Source organism: Triticum aestivum, chromosome 7D (genome assembly GCF_018294505.1).
Source record: "Triticum aestivum cultivar Chinese Spring chromosome 7D, IWGSC CS RefSeq v2.1, whole genome shotgun sequence".
NCBI lineage: Eukaryota > Viridiplantae > Streptophyta > Magnoliopsida > Poales > Poaceae > Triticum > Triticum aestivum.
In genome coordinates this window covers 471,072,600-471,081,785 of record NC_057814.1, presented here as the reverse complement: position 1 = coordinate 471,081,785, position 9,186 = coordinate 471,072,600, and positions in this window count along the sequence as shown.

Sequence of the window (9,186 nt, the reverse complement as noted above, 5' to 3'; positions counted from 1 at the left end):
TTTTTGTGATCTCTGTGGTGACTAGCACAAGCACGCAAAGTAGGCCCCGTAATATTTCTGATTTCAGGGACAGTGATTTCTCTGAGTCCTTGTCTTCTGTAATTTTGTTGCCATGTAAACTTGATGCTACAGAGAGATCCATGCATATTTTGGAGATGTTCAGTAAGGATGTTTTGTAGATATAGTTGTAATTAATCCATTCCTGCAATTTTTTGCAATTTTAGAGTAACATAGCATGACTCAATCTTGCTCTACTTTTCCTATAAAATATTTCTGGCAGATTCTTAACATGACATGCCTTTTTGCCAAGCTTATTGTAGTTGATCCATACGTGCTATGTTATTGTTCTTGCCATGGATAGCTTCATAAACATGCCATCTTTCTGTAGGTATGCTTGGTTTGTCATGCATTACTCTGTAGTGAGTGCATCAAGCTCACAAAGAGGCCTACATATTAATATTTCTGCCATGCTATGTTTTCTGCTAAGTCTGAAACCTGATAACGAAACTTGCTATGTTTACATGCTTGCCATCATATCTTCTGATCTTTTTTGGCTTATGGTCAGTAAGGGACTTTTGTCATGTGCATTTAGTAGAACACTACCATGCCTTGTGTTGCTATGTTAAGTTCCTGTAGCATGTTGATTTCGTGCTCTGAACATAGCTACCTGATGCTGATTTCTGCCATGTCCAGTTTTTCACCAAGTCTGTGAACTTGTAATCTTTTGCACTTTTGCCATGCTTGTTTGAGCTTGATATGTTGTGAAATAGCCGTAGCTCAGTGTTCATATTTGGACAAGCATCTCCTGTAGATTACTGCCATATGCTTTGTTGCTATGTTGGGGTGCTGTAGCATTGTTGCTTGTTGCATTTTAGGTGCTATCTTGCTGTATATCGCAGATTAGTGTCATTATTGTTTTGCTCGCCATTTGCAAACCGTGCATCCGATTCCGGTGATCTTTATATCGATTTCGACCGAAATCATCTCATCTTTCCAGTGGCATGCTTGGTTTGCCAAGTTACTGCCATGTTCATCATTTTCCTTCCAGAGCACGCATATGCATCGCATATCATATCTTGCATATCATACATGTTTTGCATCATGTTGCTTGCGCATTTCTTGTTGTTGATTGTGGTTCCGTTTGTTTGTTTTCTTGTCTTGGGTAGAGCCGGGAGACGAGTTCGTGAACGAGGAACCTGTCGAGTACGCTTACGAGGATCAAGCTTTCGACAACTCTGAGAATCTTGCAGGCAAGATGACCACCCCTCGAAATCACTTCTATCTTTGCTATGCTAGTTGTTCGCTCTATTGCCATGCGCGCTACCTATCACTTGCTATATCATGTCTCCTATTTTAGCCATGTCAGCCCTAACCATTCTTTCCTAGCAAACCGTTGTTTGGCTATGTTACCGCTTTTGCTCAGCCCCTCTTATAGCGTTGCTAGTTCCAGGTGAAGTTGAAGTTTGTTCCATGTCGGAACATGGATATGTTGGGATATCACTATATCTCTTATTTAATTAATGCATCTATATATTTGGTAAAGGGTGGAAGGCTCGGCCTTATGCCTGGTGTTTTGTTCCACTCTTGCCGCCCTAGTTACTGTTATACCGGGATTATGTTCCTTGAGTTTGCGTTCCTTACGCGGTCGGGTGATTTATGGGACCCCCTTGACAGTTCGCCTTGAATAAAACTCCTCCAGCAAGGCCCAACTTTGGTTTTACTATTTTCCGCCTAAGCCTTTTCCCCCGGGTTTTCGCGAGCCCGAGGGTCATCTTATTTTAACCCCCCCGGGCCAGTGCTCCTTCGAGTGTTGGTCCGAACCGAGCAGCCTGCGGGGCCACCTCGGGGAAACTCGAGGTCTGGTTTTACTCGTAGCTTGACTTATCCGGTGTGCCCTGAGAACGAGATATGTGCAGCTCCTATCGGGATTTGTCGGCACATTCGGGCGGCTTTGCTGGTCTTGTTTTACCATTGTCGAGATGTCTTGAAAACCGGGATTCCGAGACTGCTCGGGTCTTTCCGGGAGAAGGTTTATCCTTCGTTGACCGTGAGAGCTTATGATGGGCTAAGTTGGGACACCCCTGCAGGGTATTATCTTTCGAAAGCCGTGCCCGCGGTTATGAGGCAGATGGGAATTTGTTAATGTCCGGTTGTAGATAACTTGTCACTTGACCCAATTAAAATACATCAACTGCGTGAGTAGCCGTGATGGTCTCTTCTCGGCGGAGTCCGGGAAGTGAACACGGTCTGTGTTATGTATGACGTAAGTAGGTGTTCAGGATCACTTCTTGGTCATTGCTAGATGACGTCCGTTCCGTTGCTTCTCTTCTCGCTCTCATTTGCGCAAGTTAGCCACCATATATGCTTTTGCCGCTGCAGCTCCACCTCTTTGCACCTTCTTGTCCTACTAGCTTAAATAGTCTTGATCTCGCGGGTGTGAGATTGCTGAGTCCCCGTGACTCACAGATTCTACCAAAACAGTTGCAGGTGCCGACGATGCCAGTGCAGACGATGGCATCGATCTCAAGTGGGAGTTCGACGAGGAACGTGGTCGTTACTATGTGTCTTTTCCTGATGATCAGTAGTGGAGCCCAGTTGGGACGATCGGGGATCTAGCATTTGGGGTTGTCTTATTTTCATCTGGTTTTTGACCGTAGTCGGTCTATATGTTTGTATTTTGGATGATGTATGATGATATTTATGTATTGTGTGAAGTGGCGATTGTAAGCCAACTCTTTATCCCATTCTTGTTCATTACATGGGATTGTGTGAAGATGACCCTTCTTGCGACAAAACCACTATGCGGTTATGCCTCTAAGTCGTGCCTCGACACGTGGGAGATATAGCCGCATCGTGGGCGTTACAAGTTGGTAATCAGAGCCATCCCCGACTTAGGAGCCCCCTGCTTGATCGAATCGCTGGCGTTGTTGAGTCTAGAACAAAAATGTTTTGAGTCTTAGGATTATATATATCGGAGAGTAGGATTCTTTTTACTCCTCAGTCCCTTCGTCGCTCTGGTGAGGTCTCCTGACGTAGAGTTTTGACTACTCTCTCCTCAAATTTCACTAAAAAAATTTTTTTAGGATCACGCGGGTATCTTGGAATCGTTCCGATGGATTTGTGACGAGAACATTGTTCTTGGTGCCTCCTGTCATTTAGGGGTTGTGGCAGTGTCCCGGGGAGTTGAGCTCCGAGGTGTTGTCGTCACAATTTTATCGTTGCAGTTCTGGAATACCTGAGTTTCGCCGACATCGAAATCTCTTTTATGCAGTTGTTGGTGAGATCACCTCGACGCCACCCAGTACTGGGGCGGGAGTTCGGGAGTATTGCCATAACTTGTATAACGGATGTTTTTCGAAGGTTGAGGTAAACGATTTCCGAAGGTTTCTTGGTTATGTGTTGACGGATGGATACAGCTGGATCTAGGGATTGTTAGTTTGGGTGATATATTTTGTGTCCCCTGTATCCCCTACACCTGATTGCATAACCAGAAAGTTTCGGGAGTTTATAAGTGGAATTCTAGTAGCCTTAGGATATCTTTCCGACAGACGCATGATATGAGATTGGGGTTCGACGTCTAGTGGTCCGCCTGTATACGGTTGATTTTACAGTGGTCTCGTTGTGTCTTAAAGAGTCCATGGCTTTGCCGACTCGGGGACGCTTCATATGTCATGTGCACAGCCTTGCACATGATGGTGCTGTACGATTGAGCCCGTGTGGGCCCCACCACGAAAACTTCGGACGAAATATCTATCATATGTTTGTTCCGGCTTATTCTGCAAGCCAATACTTTTTTTATTTTGCATTGTGGTATTCGAGTTACTTCGAATTCATATGTTCATTCCATATCTTTTCAAGTGGCTTCTCAACTTATGGAAGTGTGATGATTTACTACGGAATTCATCTTCGTTCGGATGTTTATTGTGAAGACTATATGTTGCAATTTCTATCCGTTGATTCTACTTATCTTTTGTCTATCAAGATGCTAACGGATGTCACCCTCTTCAGGATGGCTCCGCCAACGCGTCAGAATCCGGATCGCAATGAAGGGAGTCAAGCGAACCCTCCGCCACCACCTCCACCTCCGGAGGCATGGCAAGAAATCATGGCAGCCACCAACGCCAATGCTCAGATGATTCTGCAACTCTTGCAAGAACGTACTCAAGGGCAAGGCAATCAAGGCAATCAAGGTCAAGGCAACAATCAATTTCACTTTGCCACTCTCAACCAGTTTCTCGCAAATCAGCCCAAGTCTTTCAGCTACTGTGCCGAGGCCACGGATGTCGATGATTGGCTCGTGGACATCAACAAGCATTTTGAATGTAGCAATGTCAGGCCTGAGGATTTTGTCAAGTTCGCTTCTTTCCAGCTCAAGGACCAAGCTGCTGATTGGTTTCAGCAATACAAAGATTCCAGAGGAGGTCGTGTGATTACTTGGACTGACTTCTGTCGGGACTTCAAAGCGCACCACATTCCACAAAGTGTTGTAGAGAGCAAGCGTGAGGAGTTCCGCAATCTCAAGCAAGGAAACATGTCTGTGTATCAATACAACATTCAGTTTCAGAAACTTGCTCGCTTCGCTAAACAAGACGTTCCTGATGAGAAGAGTATGATCTATCACTTCAGAGGTGGCCTTAAAGAGGATCTGCAGTTAGCTCTCGTTCTTGTTGAGCCTACTCAGTTTGATCAATTCTACAATATGGCACTGAAGCAAGAGGCTGCTCAGCTCAAGTGTGAGGCTTCTAAGAAGAGAGTCAGAGACGCAGTTCAGTCTCCTTCTTCCTCACTTGTGGCAGCTAAGCAACAGAAGTTCTGGTTGCCTCCTCCTCCTCCGTTTCGTCAGCCTTACCAGCAGAAGAACAAAGGTGGCCATGGTTCTTCAAACTCTTCCAACTCTGGCTATCAGAACAAGTCTCAGAATCAAGCTTCAAAGTCCAATGCTCCTTATCACCGTCCACTCTCAGAGGTGACTTGCAACAAATGTCAGCAGAAAGGTCACTATGCTAACAAGTGCTTCAACCAGAGGCGTCTTCTTCCTCCTCCTCCTGTCAGATCTTCCAGCAATGCAGTGGTCAAGCATAATCCAAAGTCTGCTAAGGTGAACATGATGAATGCAGCTCAAGCGGAGGAATCTACTGATGTGATAATGGGTAATCTTCCTGTTAACGATATTCCTGCAAAAGTTCTTTTTGATTCTGGTGCATCGCTTTGTTTCATGTCAAGACCGTTTTTTGCCAAGCATGAATTCACTTGTTCTCATCTGAGTAAACCCATGGATGTCGTTTCTCCGGGTAAACGTTTGAGTTCTAGTATGATGGTTCCGGATGTTTCCATCAAGATGGGCGACTACATATTTCAGTCTTCTCCAATTGTTCTTGGTGACTCGGATATTGATCTAATTCTCGGGATGGACTGGCTTTCTAAGCACAAGGCTCAACTTGATTGTGCTGCCAGGGAAATTCAATTGACACACTCGTCTGAGGATGTGATTATTTTTGCCGCTCGTGATGAAACCATTCGGTTTTTCTCTCTCAATGAGAAAGGCGAATTGAATGCCATCTCTCAAATTCCAGTCGTTTGCGAGTATCAAGATGTCTTTCCAGAAGAGCTTCCGGGTATGCCTCCTCATCGGCCAGTTGAGTTCGTTATCGAACTAGAGCCTGGCACTGAACCCGTTTGCAAGCGTCCATACAAGCTTGGACCAAACGAGCTGAAGGAATTGAAGAAACAGCTCGATGAACAAGAGCGTCTGGGTTTGATCAGACCGAGTTCTTCTCCATGGGGTTGTGGTGTTCTTTTTGTCAAGAAGAAGGATGACACGGACCGACTTTGTGTCGACTACCGTCCATTGAACAAGAAGACAATCAAGAACAAGTATCCACTTCCCAACATCAATGAGCTTTTTGAGCAACTCAATGGCGCTAAAGTATTCTCGAAGCTTGACCTTCGTATGGGTTATCATCAGATTCGCATTCGTGAAGAAGATATTCCCAAGACAGCATTCAGAACAAGCTTTGGTTCTTATGAATATACTGTCGTGTCTTTCGGCCTTGTCAATGCTCCTCCGGTGTTCTCTCGGATGATGAATTTCATCTTCAACCCCTATACCAATGAATTTGTTCTGGTGTATCTCGATGATATCTTGGTCTTCTCCAAGAATAAGCAGGATCATGCCAAGCATTTGCGATTGGTGCTCGACAAGCTCAGAGAATATCAATTATATGCGAAGTTCTCCAAATGTGAGTTTTGGCTCGATGAAGTTCTTTTTCTTGGTCACATCATCTCTGCCAAAGGCATCGCTGTTAACCCCGAGAAGGTGTCCGCAGTTCTGGATTGGGAACCTCCTCAAAATGTCAAGCAGCTCCGCAGTTTTCTGGGTCTTGCAAGCTATTGCCGAAGATTCGTTGAGAATTTCTCCAAGATTGCAAAACCTCTTTCCAACCTCCTACAGAAGCATGTGAAGTATGTCTGGTCTCCTGAGTGTGACGTTGCTTTCAACACTCTCAAAGAGAAACTAGTCACAGCTCCTGTCTTGACTCCTCCTGATGAATCCAAGCCGTATGAAGTTTTCTGTGATGCTTCTCTCCAAGGTCTCGGTGCCGTGTTAATGCAAGAGAAGAAAGTTGTGGCCTATACCTCTCGGCAGTTGAAGCCCAACGAGAAGAACTACCCCACTCACGATCTTGAGTTGGCGGCAGTTGTCCATGCATTGATTACGTGGAGACATCTCTTGTTGGGAAGACAAGTGGACATTTTCACTGATCACAAGAGTCTCAAGTATATCTTCACTCAGCCCAACCTCAACCTCAGGCAGACTCGATGGGTCTAAATGATTCAAGAGTACAATCCGAGTATCGAATATACTCCAGGCAAGGCCAATGTCATTGCAGATGCTTTAAGCAGGAAGGCTTATTGCAACAGCTTAATCCTCAAGCCTTTCCAACCGGATCTTTGTGAAGCTTTCCGCAAGCTGAATCTCCAAGTTGTTCCTCAAGGCTTTCTTGCCAACCTCATAGTATCTCCTACTTTGGAAGATCAAATTCGTGAGGCACAACTCCTTGATGCCATGGTGAAGAAGGTGAAACGTGGTATCGACAAGGGTCTTTCCAAATACAAGTGCTATCGCATTGATGACAGAGACACTTTGTTCTTCGAGGACCGGATTGTGGTTCCGAAAGGTGATCTAAGGAAAGTCATAATGAACGAAGCGCACAATTCTCTCCTTTCCATTCATCCTGGAAGTACGAAGATGTATCAAGACCTCAAGCAGTCGTATTGGTGGACTCGAATGAAGCGAGAAATTGCTCAATTCGTGAATGAATGTGATGTCTGCCGAAGAGTGAAAGCAGAACACCAACGACCAGCTGGTCTCCTCCAACCTCTTGCTATTCCGGAGTGGAAGTTTGATCATATCGAAATGGACTTCGTGACTGGATTTCCCAAGTCCAAGCGCGGAAATGACGCTATCTTCGTTGTCATCGACAAGCTCTCTAAAGTGGCTCATTTCCTTCCAATCAAAGAATCCATCACAGCAGCTCAGCTGGCAGAGCTCTACACCTCCAGAATTGTCTCCTTGCACGGCATTCCACAATTGATTTCTTCAGATCGTGGAAGCATCTTCACCTCTAAGTTCTGGGACTCCTTCCAGAAGGCCATGGGCACAACATTCGCTTCAGCACAGCTTTTCACCCTCAAACTAGTGGCCAAGTCGAGCGAGTCAATCAAATTCTTGAAGATATGCTCAGGGCTTGTGTCATTTCCTTTGGCATGAAATGGGAAGATTGTCTTCCTTATGCTGAATTCTCCTACAACAACAGCTTCCAAGCGAGTTCGGGCAAGGCCCCATTCGAGATTCTCTATGGCAGAAAGTGTCGTACTCCTCTCAATTGGTCAGAGACTGGTGAACGCCAACTTCTTGGCAATGACTTAATCACTGAAGCTGAAGAAATGTGTAAAGTCATCCGTGATAATCTCAAAGCCGCGCAATCGCGTCAGAAGAGTTACTATGATAGTAAGCATCGCGATTTGGCTTTCGAGATCGGAGACCATGTCTACCTCCGCGTCTCTCCAATGAAAGGCACTCGTCGCTTCGGTATCAAAGGGAAGCTTGCCCCTAGATACGTGGGTCCTTTCAAGATCATTGGCAAAAGAGGCGACCTCGCCTATCAACTTGAGCTTCCTTCCAACTTCGCGAACGTGCACGATGTGTTCCACGTGTCACAGCTCCGCAAGTGCTTCAAGACGCCTGAGCGCACTATCGACTTCGAAGAGATTGACCTCCAAGAAGATTTGTCTTATCATGAGCACCCAATTGCAATTCTTGAAGAAACTGAGCGCAAGACTCGCAACAAGTCTATCAAATTCCTAAAAGTGAAGTGGTCGCACCATTCCGACCGGGAAGCCACCTGGGAACGCGAGGACCATCTCCGTTCCGAATATCCAGAGTTCTTTCAGTCCTAGATCTCGGGACGAGATCCTCTCGTAGCGGTGGAGTGTTGTAACACCCCGCATGTAACTTGCCATATTTGTAACTCCGACTCTTGCCATTTTCGGCTATGTGATATGTTTTTCCCTCCGTTGTCGGGTTTTGTCTTTCGTTTTGTATTTTGTCATGTCATGCATTTTCATATCATGTCATCATGTGCATTGCATTCGCATACGTGTTCGTCTCATGCATCCGAGCATTTTCCCCGTTGTCCGTTTTGCAATCCGGCGCTCCTATCTCCTCCGGTGCACCCCTCTAGTTTTCTTTCGTGTGCGTGTGTCAAACTTTCTCGGAATGGATCGAGGCTTGTCAAGTGGCCTTAATATACCACCCGGAGACTACCGGTCAAGTTTCGTTCCATTCGGAGATCGTTTGGTACTCCAACGGTTAAACGGGCACCCGCAAAGTCCATTTGAGTATCCAGCAAAAATCCCCTCCAAAACCAGCCCAAAACCCACCAAACTCTCTTCCATGCTCTAGGTCGTTCGATCACGATCGTGTGGGCGAAAACCGCACCTCATTTGGAGCCTCCTAGCTCCCTCTACCTATTTATATGTGGGCATCCCGAATTACAAATGCAGACGAACCCTAGCTCCTCCCTCCGCGCTGCGCCGGACGCGTCCGCCCGCGCCGGACAACGTCCGCCGCCGCGCCCCGTCCAATCAGAGCGCGACACGTGTCGCCGCCGTCTCCTCCACCGC